This window comes from Sceloporus occidentalis, unplaced genomic scaffold (assembly GCF_023333645.1).
Source record: "Sceloporus occidentalis isolate IW3139 unplaced genomic scaffold, rSceOcc1.0.p SCAF_6, whole genome shotgun sequence".
Classification (NCBI taxonomy): Eukaryota; Metazoa; Chordata; class Lepidosauria; order Squamata; family Phrynosomatidae; genus Sceloporus; species Sceloporus occidentalis.
This window is the reverse complement of record NW_028316986.1, coordinates 141,760,709-141,776,643: the sequence shown is the minus strand read 5'-3', so window position 1 is coordinate 141,776,643 and position 15,935 is coordinate 141,760,709. Positions and strand designations below refer to the sequence as shown.

Below are 15,935 nucleotides of genomic sequence, written 5' to 3'. Positions count from 1 at the left end.
CTGGGAAAAACAAGGTTCTGCCCCCTTCTCTGCTCTTCCCCTGTTGAGTTATTTGAGGGGAAACTAACTTTTGCACTTTGAACTCAGTTTGTACCAAAGGAAATAAGCTGAGGACAAAGGGGTGAAATGGGAGAAGGAGAGCAAAACTGGGACATTTTAAAGGCTTCTGAAAAAGTGGGACAAGAGAGGATTAATCAAGACTGTCCCTGACAAACTAGGACAGCTGGATGAATACTACATCCTACAAATCCTGGGATTTGTAGCTTGGTGAGGTACTAAAGCACTCTGGCTGAACATTTTTAAAGCCACCACCCTAAACTGCCAATCCCAGGATTCCATAGAATGAAACCATGGCAGTTAAAGTGGAATCATAGCACTATCACTGTATAGTGTGGAAAGGCCTCGAGACAAAGCAACAAATCGACTGGCAACAAAGACTACATCTGTACTGTAAAAAACAGCTTTCTACAGATGGAAAAAAGGCTTCCTACATAGATTTTTAAAAGTAATAATATAATAAATGAGAGGTTTTTCAAAATAAAAAATGCATTTATAGAGTGTAAGAATCAAGAAGCAACCTAGGATAATTGAAATACTACTACTACTACTAATAATAATCATAATATTTCAAGACTTTGAACCCATTAAAAAGCATAATTTCCTGGCTGGAATCACAGTTCCAGGGACTGCTGAAACAATGCTGAAATTCTAATTAATTACAGTAACAGTAAGATTTTTTTTTAGAGCAGCCAAAAATGCCAGGTACAGATGGCATTTTAATTTTGGATCACAAAAGAAAGAACAATTCTGAAAGTTAAAAGATACTCCCTTCTCCATCTGTATTCCACAAGGCCAGTTGCAGGGTCACTGCTAGTTGAAGCCACAGAAAGTAAACAAGACTAGTCTGAAATGAGTCCATCGTTTCTAAACACTCCTTAAATCAGATTGCAGATACAGGGTCAGCAACTGATGGCCCCCGGGCTAAATGTGGCCATCTGAAGGGCTACCATCTTGTCTCAAACTCTTATTTCTAAAGCGAGTTGATTTGGATTGTTTCCTTTCTTTTTAAAAATAATAATAATAACAATAATATTAAATGTTCCTCCTTAATTTTAATACTTCTTATTTATTCTTAATACTTATTAATTAATTTTAATAATATTTTAAAATATTATTTTAACTATATTTAAATAACATTTTAAAATATATTATTTAAGAAGGAAATAACCCTTATATTAAATATTTAATTTTAATACTTCTTATTTAAATACATAAGGAGGTAACCAACCATTGTGCATACTGCCAGAAAACATGTAAGAAGAAGAGGAAGAGGAAGAAGAGGAAAAATTGTTTTTGTGGTAATATGCACAATGCTTGGTTATCTTCATACGTATTTAAATAAATCATAAACAAGTAGGAAAAGATGGATTATCTCTTTGGCAACAGCAGGCTGTTCTATTATACAGTATGTATGTGAGGCTTTGGGATGGGCCATAAAAATCCACCCCCTCCCCATTAATGAACTCATATTGATCTGCTAGGCGAATTAATAAGACAATCTGTCCCCCTCCCCAAATAAAACAAGATTCTGTAGCCATCCTTTTATGGGAAGTGCCTCCTCTTGCTCACTCTCTCTAGAAAGCATGGAAGAGCTGAGTCGGCAATGAGATCAGTGCTATGTATGGGAATACCACCAGAGGACAGCTCCATTTACGCTGTACTATAAATGGGCAGTGTAAATGCCAGCAGCTAGACTGGGCCAGGAAAGGAAAGAAAAGGGCTGACCTCATACTCTTGATGCCCTGAAGGGGCCAGAACCCAAACAGTGCCTGCATCCACACTGCAGAAATATTCCAGTTTGATGACACTAACTGCCATGGCTCAATGCTATGGAATTCTGGGGGTGCAGTTTTGTGAGACATTTAGCCTTCTCTGTCAGAGAGCTCTGGTGCCACAACAATCTAGAAAATCCCAGAGTCTTATGTCATTGAGCCATGGCAGTTAAAGCAATTTTCAAAGTGGATTATTTTTGCAGTGCGAGTGCAGCCAGAGAGAAAGAAATTTGTAGGAGAATCTCAGCCCTTTCTCTGCCAGATGTTCTGGTAATGGAAAGTTATATATTGTCCCTTTCACTTCCAAACTGGACCCCCACGCACATTCAAGCACCATTTTGTTCCGCTTACCAGTGCACCTACACATGGTTTTCCTTCTGCACTGTTGGAGCTTGTTGTCCACACTAAGCATAATGGCAGAGGCATCTACAAGCCAGCCAGTGCTGCAGCACCACTATGTAGAATGACTGCATCACCCTCTACATTGGCTGTTTTATGTGATCACTCTTCTGGATGCCTGTGGGTATTGATGCTTGGTGGGAGCACCAATCTGCTGTAGGCAGAGACTGCAGAGTGAAAGCCAATGCAGGCTACATGGGTGACGTGGCAACCATGATCTCGCTAGCTGGTTCTGTCGTACTGACATCTATGGCATCTCTGTGATGGTATGAAGGGTCATACAGATATGGGTGGCAACGTTCCATCTGGGGCGGTGATCCTTTGCGCGATCTTGAGCATGCATGGAACAGGCAGTGGGAAAAATTAATGGTGCGGCATGGCTCTAAGCCACGGTTGCTCCAGGCTGGTGTGGTCGAGCCATGCACATTGAGGCCGACTTGGGAGCGGCCAGTGCGGTAGTTTGGGGAAAAGCAGCTTTGAGCTACTTTTTCCTGTCCCTCTGTTTTGCCCCTCAGTCTAGAAAACCTTATCCCACAAACTTCTTTATCACAGGGCATTATCACACAAGCCAGGTTCTCACCACAACTGCAAAAAGGAAATGGATACATACTAGTTTGGGTGCTTTCCTTATCTCATGTCCCTTCAATAGTGGGACCTGGGTTGTTTCTGCCATTGATGGTCCCTTATGTTCTCTTCTACACTCCTCCTTAACCCTGCCTTCCTGCCCTATGCCCTACCCATGCTTTTCAGTTTTTATTTTTATGTTTATTTTTATGTGTAATGCAGTTTAGCAGTTTTGGCAATGCAATTTAGTAAAACAAAGATGAAAGAAGAGAAAAGAAGAAAAGAAAAGAAAAGAAAAGAAAAAGAAAACCAGCCTGCTCAGGAAAAGTGAGGGGCAGGGGGAATAGGGGAGCAGAGGAGACCTACAGCAAGTGACTGCCCAAGTGTTGGAACTGTCAGAAGGGGAATCTATTGCATCTGATGGCTAATAGCACAGCAGTTGGATTTGGAGTTTATGAATGGGTTTTCCCTGTCAATGAAAAGGTGTGCTCTAACCACAATTCAGAGGCAAAGCAGCAACACGTCAGAGGTGACATCATACAATATGTATTGCCAAATGCACTATTTTTCAACTTTAATTGTGGTTTAAAAGCTGCATGTGATAATCTCCTCAGTCTCAAAGGTGCTATCCTCATACAGACTAAGATGGCTAGGTTTTCAAATACTACCAGCTGGATTGTTGATCATAGGTAAACAATCATTCAGTCACAAAATAGATCCTCACAATAGATCCTTCCAGTGTTCCTATTCACGCCTTTTACTGTGGAGGGACTAATACAGATGTTGTATGGATGTCAGTTATTTGAATACAGAAAATTTGCCTCCCTTGAGTCTGCTCAAACTACCTTTTTGGAGAGCTTCATTGGGAACAATAACATGTATTCCCAATCGTGTCTTGAGCCTAAGAGATGGGGCAAATCCCAGTAGAGGCCTGCACAGAAATGTTAAAAATAAATAATTGGCTAAAATTGATGTACTTTCTAGTGCGTTTTGACATCAATTGATTTCTTTGAATCTAAAGAGAGAAGGACTTCATCCAAAAAGCTGCAGAATCTAGGCTTCTCTGTTGAAACTGTTTTGGCCATGGGACACATGAACACAAGGGTGGGTTATAAACCGCTCATTTGGGGCGGCCTGCACCCGCCCCTTTCCCCGCTGTATCGGGGCCTCAGCTGCCAGACCGGCAGCCTCGGAGGCCCCGATCCACCGCTTTCCAGGCCACGAGGAAGTGGCAAAAGGCTGCTTCCCCACGGCCTGGAAAGGGGTGTCCTTGATGCTTCAAACCCCAAGGACACCCCACGGCAGCAGGGAGGAGGAGGCAGCAGGGAGGAGCCGTCTGAAGGCTACGCCAGCGATGCAAACTCCAGAAGGAGCTCCGTTTCAAGTTGTCAGAAACAACTTGAAGGTACACAACAGCAACAACCACAAAACATTAGTATCATGGAAACTGTCCCTCGTGTATTATTGCACTGTCCTTTCTGTTGTGATTTGTGCCTTGATATTATTATCCTGGTTCTCCTGAAATATCGAAGCGATCTGATACATTCTGTTTGGATTATCTGTTGTCAGCCTTTGAAATTTATGAGGTCACCATGTGTCAATGAGAACCTAAAGGCCTGCGCACACACATACACACAAACAGTGGAGAACCAGAAAGCCACACAGCCATAGCCAGGATACAGACCTATTGCAGTGTTTTATTTATTTATTTATTTATTTATTTATTTATTTATGTACAGTGGTACCCCGGGATACGAAAGCACCGCCTTACGAAATTCCCGGGATACGAAAAAATCCCAAAGAAAAAAACTGTTCCGGGTTACGTTTTTTTTTTCGGCTTACGAAAAAAAATTTTGGTGCTTTTCGGCGCGATTTCACACGAAATCGCGGCTTTCGCTATTAGCGCCTATGGGCTATTCGGCTAGCGAAAGTTTCCGGGTTACGAAAGCGGCGGCGGAACGAATTAATTTCGTAACCCGGGGTACCACTGTAATGTCTTCCCCAGTGGCTGAGGCGGACTAACTGACAACAGGATTTAAAACAGAATACAGCTAAAGCCAGTCATGGAGTTTATCACACGAAGGAGGAGTTTATCCCATGAATATCCCAGAAAACTTGCATAATTACATGAAACGATTTCACACGGCATCACACAAAACCCACCATTAAAGTGGTCACAAAGAAGCATTGGCCTGTTACAGACAGCCAAAATAAAGCTGCTTCGAGTCACAGTGGAGCTATGCTGTTTCAATTATGCATGCGTCCTAAGAGTCCAGAAGCCACACCAAAGCCACGCTCCAGTCCTTAGGGCTGGAGTGTGGCTTTGGTGCGACTTCTGGACTCTTAGGACACATGCATCATTGAAACAGCATAGCTCCACTGTGACTCGAAGCAGCTTTATTTTGGCTGTCTGTAACAGGCCATTATTGCACATCTTTTTACTTTCAGGATTTCAGTGAGAATGCATTTCCAATAAATGATAAATAGGTAGCCATTTGAATTCATGAGAACAAAATAATATTGAGAACATGAGTTTCCATGGGGAGTGTAAGCCCATCCAGCATAGGTTGAATCCCATTTGTACATCACATACAAGCTATTGGTGTTACAAATTTGCACCCAAGAACTCACTACTGAGTTTTAATAAGTCTGTATCTTATTTGTCCTTTTAAATTGATCTGTATTTTAACTGATGTGGTGTGCCTGTTAATTATTGTTGTTCCCCACCTCGACCCATGAGTAGAGGTGGGTAAGAGATAATAATAATAATAATAATAATAATAATAATAATAATAAACCAGTGTGGTGTAGTGGTTTAAGCATTCAGTTAGAAAGTTACCTGCCAGGGATGATCCAGCTAGAGATCCTGTATTGAACAGAAAGATTGACCTGATGGCCCATAGGGCTCCTTCCAACTCTCCTATGATTATGACTCTGGAGAACAGGGTTCAAATGCCTGCTCAGCCATGTAAAACCCACTGGGTAACCTTGGGAAAGTCACACACTCTCAGCCTCAGAGACAGGCAAAGGCAATCCTCCTCTTGGAAATCTATCCAAGAAAACCCAGTGATAGGTTCATCTTAGGGAATGTCATAAGGGTCACAAGTTGGAAATGACTTGAAAGCATACAACAACAAGAAGTATTTTCCTGCCAAGTATTTATTTTCTTCATTAAAATACTCACACTCGCCCAGTATCCAAAGATCTCAGTGCAGTGTACAACAAAAATCAGCTACAATTTGAAACAACATGAACACAAAAGTGATGTTAAAGGCTTAAGAAACATTAAATAATTCCACACGTTAACAGAAAATAGATCAAAAGCAATTAAGGCCTGTTACAGACTGCCAAAATAAAGCTGCTTCGGGTCTCTTTGGAGGTATGCTGTTTAAATGATGCATGCATCCTAAGAATCTGTAAGCTGCACCAAAGCTGCACTCCAGTGCTTAGGAATGGAGTGTGGCTTTGGCGCGACGTCCGGACTCTTAGGACCCATGCATCATTTAAATAGCATACCTCCAAAGAGACCTGAAGCAGCTTTATTTTGGCAGTCTGTAACAGGCCTAAAACAGCTTAACATTCTTGAAAACCACTCCTCTGTGCAGATTTGTATTAAACTAGTTAGGCCCCCAAACGCTTGACATTGTGTTAATACTTTATGCAGTAACAACAGCAATGTTGGTACTAAACAAGACTCCAAGGGGAAGGTATCCTATAACTGGGGCAGTCAAAGCAGAGAATCAGGCAGGCATGTCACACGAGGGCTCCAGAGGAGAAAGCAACTGAGACATGCATTCCCTACTTTCAAAGTTAACTCTTGTCTAGAGTTGGGTTAACTGAATGAAAAGTAGATTTGCATTTTGGACTCAGTTTACAGCAAATAAATTCAGCTGAGAACAAAGGGAGAAAGTTGGAGGAAGAGAGGTACTGGGACACTTTAAAGACAACTGAAAAGTAGGATGACAGAGGGTTAATTGGGACTGTCATTGCCAAATCAGGATAGTTGGAGGCTATGCAGATGTTGTTGGACTAGAAGACCCAGGAGCCCTAACCTTTCCGAGCCAATGGTGAGGAATGATGAAAACTGCACTTCCACAACATACGGAGAGCAGCATGATTTTCATCCCTGACCAAGATGAGTCAAGGAAATCTGGTTCATGCAGCTTTTAAAATAATGACAGGCACAGTTGTGGAGCAGGGGGCAGAAAAAAGAAGGAAGAGAATCATAATTATATCTACTTTACATGGCTGCCCAAGTTCATACTTTGAAATATTTAATGCAGTAGTGAATTTATAAAAAATAGAACATACTTTCTAACAAGGGAAGTGCCACCTCACATTAAACTTTTTTGTTGTTGCTGTTGTTGTGTGCCTTCACGTCATTTGCAACTTATGGGGCCTCTAAGGCAAACCCATCCTGGGGTTTTCTTGGCAAGATTTGTTCAGAGGTTTGCCATTGCCTTCCTTTTAGGTTGAGAGCAGGTGATTTGCCCAAGGTCACCCAGTGGGTTTCATGGCCAAGCTGGAAATCAAACCCTAGTCTCCAGACCTGTAGTCCAACACTCAAACCACTATACCATGCTGCCTCTCACATTAAACTATCTACTGACAAAACACCTTTTGAAAGTACCAGACAACTGGTTTATATTAGTTTAAGGAGGTGGTATTTCCTACAGAACGGAGAAACCCTTCAACTGCATATTTTATCCCCAATGAGCAAGGAATGAGACCTAAGTGGGAACTCGTTCAAAAGCATATACCTTTTGAGGATCATGACTAGAGTTGAGAAGTCCTTGCAGCTTTCTAACTCTTTGCAGCACATCCCCAGGCTTTTCCATAATATCAATGCTTCCAGGCTGTGTCTAGACACTAATACAACCAGTGTAGCTTGAAGTAGCCTGGCTACCTCAGGAGGTTAAACTTCCCTCCAGCTGACTCCTCTTATAGTAGAGCATTTAATGCTATAGGTCTACATTTGCCTTTTCATGTCTCCCTGTAATAATAGGTTGAAAGAAACAGGAAGGACTTAAATAGTTCTGTGTAATAAATCAGTTAAATAGAAAGGCTTGCACCAGTTACTTTTGGGGAATGGGGATTCTGAGAATTGACTCCCTAACTTTCCAAAGCTCTATAAATACAGGACACTCATACACATTCACTTCATTGGCTATCACTCTGAGAATTATATTGGCCTATCTTACAGGGATCAGAGATATTTGGAATATGGCATAGGAGACCCAGCATGGTCATAGTGGTTTGAGTGTTGGACTAGGACTGGAGACCCTGGGTTCAATTCACCGCTCAGCCATGAAACCTGCTAGGTGACCTTGGACAAGTCACATGCTCTCAGCCTCAGGGGAAGGAAATGGCACCCCCACCCCCCGTAGAAACTTGCCAAGAAAACCCAGTGATAGGGTTGCCTTAGGTTAGGATCACCATAAATCAGAAATGACTTGAAGGCCTATCTTACTGAACTTCCTTTTGTATTGTAGTTTCTCTCACAAGCCCCGTCCTTTGAAATTTCAAGCATACAAGGTCTTTAAACAATAGTTTTTATTAGCACAGTAATCTTAAACACTCCTGAACTACAGTTCCCAAGATTCAATCCTTAAATTCAACTTCTCTCTGGCCAAAGGTTCCTTTGAAACAATGGTACAGGGCCTTATGCCAACAGATAATCCCAATTACCCAAACAGACGACAAATCTCAGGATTCTGTAGGATGCAGGTATGGCAATTAAAAGTGTCATACTATAATGATATAGTGTAGATATAAGGACTTATCGCACAGCTTTAAAAAGTGACTTACCACTCCTAAATTGAATTCTAATTTGGGCTGCATGCAAATACTATCGCATGGATTTTTGCCACCAACATCACCAGGCAGGTGCAGCCTGTGTAACTTGTTGATTTGTTAAAAGAGAGAGAGAGAGAACGAGAGTTGAGGGGGGCAAAGGATAGCATAAGAAGATGCCAGCCACAGATGCAGGTGAAACATCAGGAATAAATTCTTCCAGAACATGCCACGTAGCCCCCCAAAACCCACGAAAAACTATGGATGCCATCTGTGAAAGCCTTTGACTTCACGATAAGTTAAGAGGTTGTGGAAATTTAGAGGGCCAGAGGTAGTAGTAGCAGTAGTAATAGTAATTATTATTATTATTATTAATATTTCTTACCCGCCTCTCCTCATGGATCAAAGCCGGGAACAACAACAAATCAACAGTGCACAACATTTATTAAAAACACATTAATGAAAACATGCAACAGTTTAAAAGGACGAATAAGACACACATAGAGTTCACCTCCATCAGGTTAATCCTTCTAAGCAAGTGGCCCCTATCACTTATTGTGGCAGCAAATTCCATAGGTGAAAGACATGCAATGTAAAATATTTGTTTATTTGGTAATACCTTTTCATTCTCCCAGCACTACTATACTTCCTTTTCTTCATTTTAAATCTCCCACCATTCAACTTTGTTAGAATGTGAAGGACAGGGAAACTTGAGCCTATCCACCTTCTTCACGCTATACATCATTTTATAAATATTTATAATATCTTCCCTTCTTCTTGCCTTGTTTTCTCAATTAAAACCCTCAGATGTGGTAACTTTTCCCTGAAAGGAAGTGGATCTCTCTGGACATTTTCTGTATTTTCTCCTTACAACCCTTTTAAAATGCAGCCACCAGAATTGTGTATACAATGCATGATTCAGCTGAAAGGACGAGAGATCTCCAAGGAAGGAGACTGCAGCAAATTGAGTTATGGTAAGGAGGGATGGGGACTATTTTCTGTCCCTAGCATGTGATAAATAGTGCAGGCTATCTGGCATCCCTCTGCCAAGCGGTATCATTCTTACTCCTAGGGCTGCATACTACAGAGGTGAAAGGATTCTCTGTTCATTCAGTTTGCAACACTGCCAGCTGATCTCAGCTTGAAGAGCATTTTATTTGTTTATGTTTAGGACACATGTCCACTGGAAATTAAATTCAGTTTACACCAGCGACTGAGCAAGTAAACAGTTCTCAGTCCTTGCAATGAAATGACTATGGACTCTGTAAAAATGCACTTGACCTGCAGTGACCTTAGGAAAGAGGAGGCATTGCCAGAGACCTACTTAAGCTTTGGCTCATGCCGCCTTCCTATCAAAAGATCTCCTGGTCCTTTCTCAGTGGTTTCTGTTCAGCGCTCACAAGGCCTCCTCGGCACATGTCCCAAAGATTTCCAGGGATACAAATAATGGTAAACAAACCAACTGTTGGGGGACTGTTCTCACGCAAAGCATCATCAAAACCATTTCCTTCAATGCTTTGGCAGTTCAGGATACAATTCTTCTTCAGTAGCCAGATAACTGAAGAAATAGAGGAAAACCTAACTTGCAGTCCAGAGTGGCGGAGAAGGTGAACAACCTTGGGGGGGTGGGGGGGTGTCATGTAAAATTAAAACCAGCCCTTTCAAGATATGACTAAATGAAAATGATGCTCACATATATCGAGGGATAGCTGTGTTGGCCACATAGCAAAGTAAAGTATCATCCAAAATCCACAAAACAATGATACCTTTATTGGCCAACCCAAATGCACATTATACATGTTGCAAGCTTTCAAAGCTACACTGGCTTCTTCATCAGGCACAGGTGTTAAAAATGATAGAAAAGAAAGAAAGAAAGAACGAAATGACCATGTTAGTCATAGCCCTGCATTTGATGAAGATGTTGTGGTTCTTGTCCTCAGGTGGTACGATGGATATTCATGCAGGTGGGCTCCTCTTCCTTCTGGCCATATGGGTACTGGGAGATTCAGACCAGGAAATAAACTTTACATTCCATTAGCAAGATAAAAAGCTGCTTCCTTTAAGATCCAGTTTGTCTGGAATCTCAAATATCTCAAATGACTTGCATATACTGTAATTAATAGTAGAACATACGTAAGGACCACCATAAAAAAAAATTGTTTCACTGAAGCCTATGCGTGCATACAACAGAGAATCAGTGTGGTACATAGGTTAGAGTTTGGGGGATAGAACTTTTATGATCCATTTTTTAGCCCTCACTGAGCCATAAAACTCCTTGGGGGTCATTCCCACTTGCAGTTTAAATTTATCTAAATTGATTCTTCAGTGCACTTTGGAATTCGAGTCCAAAAGGTCCTTAGTTCCCACTATGAAAGTGTTTTTTTTCCCTTACCCCAATGAAATCGCGTCTTTTTGTGGCATGGTTGTCATTCCCAGTAGTTGCCCTGTTTCAAAATTCATGTCAAACATTAGTGACATAAGGAGCAACTCAGACTTACAAGCCGGGGGGGGGGGGCTGAAATGGAGGGCATGTCTTGGATCCAATCCAAGTGTAGGAAGGGGAGGGAGACCCCCAGAGCCCCCCTCCAGACTCCTGCTTGGATTGCTGTATCCAAGAATGGGAGAGGGGAGGGAGACCCCCAGGGCTTGGATCATCCGAGCCAAGTATGGAAGGGGTCACTTTGTAAAATAAATTCATCGAAAATTCAATTGATTGTTTTAGCAACTATATGACTTTGCAAGTAGTTGCAAAAGCAATCAATTGAATATGAGTTCAATTTATTTATTTATTTAAAAAAAAAACCAAGTACAATGGTAGCCCTGAGAGGGGGGTGGGGTGGATCTGTCAAAGACTGAAGAGGGAGGGTAAACACCCCTCTGCCATTTGTTCCTTCCCTTCAGGATGAATTGATTCTGATCTGTTGTTCCCACTTACAGAACTTGCTTCAGAATCAATTCTTCTGAAAAGAACCTCTTTCAAAGTACTCTCTGGAAACACCAGTTTTTTTGCCTTTGCTTCATCACAACAGGATTTGATCAGATTGCGACAGGAACCAGTTTCAAATGGGAATTAGTGTAATTTACACCGAATGGCAATTCGCTGTATTTCAATGTGGGAACACGCTCTTAGTTGATCTTAGGTGACCACACTCCCTGTGACCAATCTCACACAGTTGTGAAAATAAACAATGAGCAGGAGAGACTTGTGTGTCCCTTCTTGAACTCAATGAAAGAATGTTAAGGTAGAGATGGAAGGGATAAATAAATAAATAAATAAATAAATAAATAAATACATACATACATACATACATACATGGATGTGGCAGGAGAGAGTGCCACATCTGCACACAGGGGAGGACATGTGAAAAGGAACACCTACATTCCTATCTTCTGCTTGCAAATGAAATGCTTTCATCATTGTGGGTCCTGATTGTGTGTTGTGCCTCTGCATGTAAAACTGTATGCAGTGGGCCCTTGGTATGTATTGGGTTTGGTTCCAGGACCCCTCATGGATATCAAAATTTGTTGATGTAGAAGCCCAATTAAATACAATGAATAGTAAAAGGGTGTCCCTTATATAAAATGGCAAAGTCAAGGTTTGCTTTTCAGAATTTATATAATTTTTTAATATTTTCAAGCTGTGGATGCTTGAATTTGTGGATAAGGAATCTGTGGATACAGAGGGCTGAGTGTATGTGAAGAACAGGAGTGGGAATAGTGTAGCCCTCCGGCTTAATGCTCCTTTTCACATGTCCTCCATGTACAAATATAGGGGTTAGCACAGAAACAGTGGGGTGGGCTCCATGGCATCCTGTCCTATTATGCTGTTTTTGTTGTGATTGTTAAGCACAATGTTAAAGGGGATCACCTGACTTACTAGGGCCAGGCCGGTTGCGGGGAGGGGGGGGAGAGGTGGTATGTGAGGACAGCTTGCCTGTCGCAGCCATCCCCAGTGGGCTGGCGGGGATGTTCTGGGAGAATGCGGGGTGGCACTTCTGGTCCAGCGACTGGACTACAACTCCCAGTGACTACTGGGAATGGAAGTGCCTTGTCATCAGCCAGCGATGGGGGCAGTGAGCCCCAGGATTGGCTGGGAGACCGGAAAGGGTGGGGACCTTCTGGCCTCCTGCCAGCTGATTGGTGGTTTGGCCTACAAAAGGCCATGCGGAGCTGGTGCTCAGTGCCATTTTTATGCGGCTTCCCACCCTCCCTCCCTCTTTACAGGGTTGTTGATGTGCTGTCACAACTTTCCAAGGAGGGGTAGCATAGGTCTTGGATCTGATGGGTCCGGTTTCCTGTGCTGCGAAGCACTAGATTGAGAGTCCAACGGGGACCTGGGATTGCTGAGGGAGTAGCGGTGTTGCCAACGTGGGGGCAACATCGAATCAGCGTCCCCCGGTGACAAGGGGTAGAGATGCGCACATGCGCTCAACCTGCTTCCTGAGCTGGAAGCCTGGCTGTGATCAGGCAATTCATTTTACCTGTCAACTTACGGCAACCCCATGAATTTTGTAGCATTTTCATAGGCAAGAAATACACAGAGGTGGTCTTCCCACTTAATTCATCTGAAATATTATTATTATTATTATTATTATTATCAACCTTTATTTATAAATAACTACAGCACTTGGTATTCATTGGTACCCCCATCTTGTGCCTTTGGGCCTCCTAGGCACCTTATCACATGAGGCACTTACCATTATCCGGATATCCCGTTATTCAAAAAATGGCTTCTCCTGGCTTCCCCATGAACACTTCATCGACGGAAGGAAAGCGGGAAGCCTCAGTTACGTTAGAAAAGTGTGACAGATGATCTCACCTCCAGCACTTCTGCAACTCTGAGTAGCGGTAAGTGCCTTGTGTGATAGTGTCCTAGGACTTGGGCTCTAGTGATTGGGGTTTGATTCCTGGCTTGCCCATGGAAACCCACTGGGTGACCTTGGGCAAGTCACATAATATCAGACCCAGAAAATGCCATAAGGGTCGCCTTAGGGTCACCATGTATCAGAAATGACTTGAAGGGCCATAATAACACACCCATACAAGCATGTACGTGCTTGTATTTGAGAGACAAGAGACACACAAGAACGGAGAACCTTATAGACCTATAAATGTTTCAGGATGCCAGTTTTCATTCTCATGCCAGTTTAGATAATAGTGAGAAATGCAGAGCATTACAGTACAGCAAAATCTAGAAGGCCACAGGTTCCCCATTCCTAATGTGGGTGGAGGAATGACTTGCCTCATGCTTTCCTGGCCATAGAAATTGAAACAAAAACCTTTCCTAAACAGCTTTCCTCCCTATTTTTTGCTGTCAACTCAATAATAATCATATTACCATTTTTAAAAAGGTGTTGTGATGCTGCTGCTGATAGCTCTTTTATCTATAAATTGGTACTGATTTTGACAAGTCCTCAGTCAATGAAGTCCAAAATTAGGATGACTAAGGGCCTCGACAAACCGGCACTTAATGCCGGCCTTGGGGCAGAGTAGGAGCATGGCATCCACACGACGCATGCCCGACCACATGGCAGGCGGCATCACAACACTCCTTTGGCGCTGCATCCAGATGACGCATGCCAAAAGGAGCGCTGAAAAGCCGTGGCACCAGCAGCTATGGCGCTAAAAACATATTAGTTTTTGTTTTAAATTGTTTGCACTGTGGAAAGGCCAAATTGGAGCTGGGCATCTGGTTGCTGTGCCCCTGACTCGGCTAAGAAAGGGGCGGTGTCTCACTGCCCCTTAGGGGCTGTCTGTACAACCCCTTACTCTCAGTATCCTGCAGCCAGGAACTCTGGGAAGCTGTAGTATATTCTGGGGTTTGGTTCCAGGGGCCTCCATAGATACCAAAATCCATGGATGCTCAAGTCCCATTAAATACAGTGGTGTAGTGAAATGGTGTCCCTTATATAAAAGGGAAAAATCAAGGTTTGCTTTGGGGAATTTATACATTTTAAAAATATTTTCAAGCCATGGACGCTTGACTCCATGGATAAAAAAAAAATCCATAGGTATGGAGGGCTGACTGTACCCCCCACAAAAAATCATTCTACAAACACCAGTCTTTGATGTCAAGATTTCAACAATGAAAAGGATGTAAGTATTGTCGTGGCTAGTTATTTACTTGTCATTTTATTCCATATTTCCAAGTACATATCCCATTATGTTTCCTTGAGATACAAAGCTAAGCAAGTACATGACATATAAACCCCTCTGGGTGACAGGGAAGGAGGGGAGGGAAGGGAAGGAGGAGGAGAGTCATTGTAAAGTGCTCCAGCCCACAGACTCTGCTCTGTCTCATCCATAGTGGCAGCAGAAGGGTCACACCAGAAACCACAAGTGCTAAGAGGACTTCCCAGGTGAAACCCAAACTTCCACCTCCCTGCATCTTTTCTCATTCTTTTCCAGTGTTATTCTCATAGCCATTGTGCAGGACAGCCCTGGGAAGGTTCTATCCTCAGAAGGGTAAGAATATTCTAAATCCTGTTTGTCTTAAGTTTGATGTCTTGTTGGTATCATAAAAAAAGAATCTCCTATCCACATCTTTTATGTCCTTTGAATTTGTAAATTACCTCCAGTCAGCTATGGTTGTTCAAAGGCCCTGGTAAATCAAGTTAACTTTACATTTTTAACTTGACTTCTCCGTATAGCTGTACCTGTTTCAATGAATGTGTGACTTATTAAAAGAAACCCATAAAGGACGATGGTTACCAGAATTGCATACCACCCGCATGAGGATATATTGACTTACATAAGAAATAAGAAACAGACATGGAAAAATATTGATGCAATTGTTTAAAGCAAACAACAAAACAGGGCAACGTTCCCTAAAATGAAAAATAGATCCTCAATTAGAACAGAACAGATCCTAGCTATATTATATACAGTGGACCCTTGCTGGGATTTAGTTCCAAGATCCTCCGTGGATAACAAAATCCATGGATGCTCAAGTCCCATTAAATATAATGACAGCAAAATGGTGTCCCTTATAAATAATGGAAAATCCAGGTTTGATATTTGAAATTTATACTTTTTTTAAACATTTTCAAACCGTGGATGCTTGAATCCGTGTATAAAAAAATCTGTGTATAAGAAGGGCTGACTGTATAGTACAAAATTCTGTGTGTGTGTTTGTGTGTGTGTGTGTGTGTGTGTGTGTGTGTGTGTGTATGAAATAAAGGCTCTCTGGCTAAGTTTTAAAGTCCATTTTCCTTACCAAAGGAACATCAACTTAAGACCTCTGAAGAGAATTTAAAGCATCAAATAGTACAGTAAATATTCTCATTGTGTAATCATGAAATCTGAATTTTTCATCACAAAGAGAAATTGCTGCAAATGTGTGGGTGG

The 15,935-nt window shown here is 42.1% G+C and overlaps 1 protein-coding gene across 2 annotated transcripts in view; it reads left to right on the top strand.

Annotated features, from left to right (window-relative positions):
• The window catches only part of KLHL31 (kelch like family member 31), a 34,207-nt gene that overhangs the window by 3,181 nt on the left and 15,091 nt on the right, over window positions 1-15,935 (top strand). Inside the window, exon 1 of one of the 2 annotated variants that reach the window (XM_089531122.1) lies at window positions 14,894-15,053. The exons of the other annotated variant lie outside the window; for it this stretch is intronic. The gene's annotated coding sequence lies outside the window, so the exon portion shown is untranslated. Of the gene's footprint in view, window positions 1-14,893; window positions 15,054-15,935 lie in introns of those variants that run through there. 2 annotated transcript variants of the gene reach the window in all.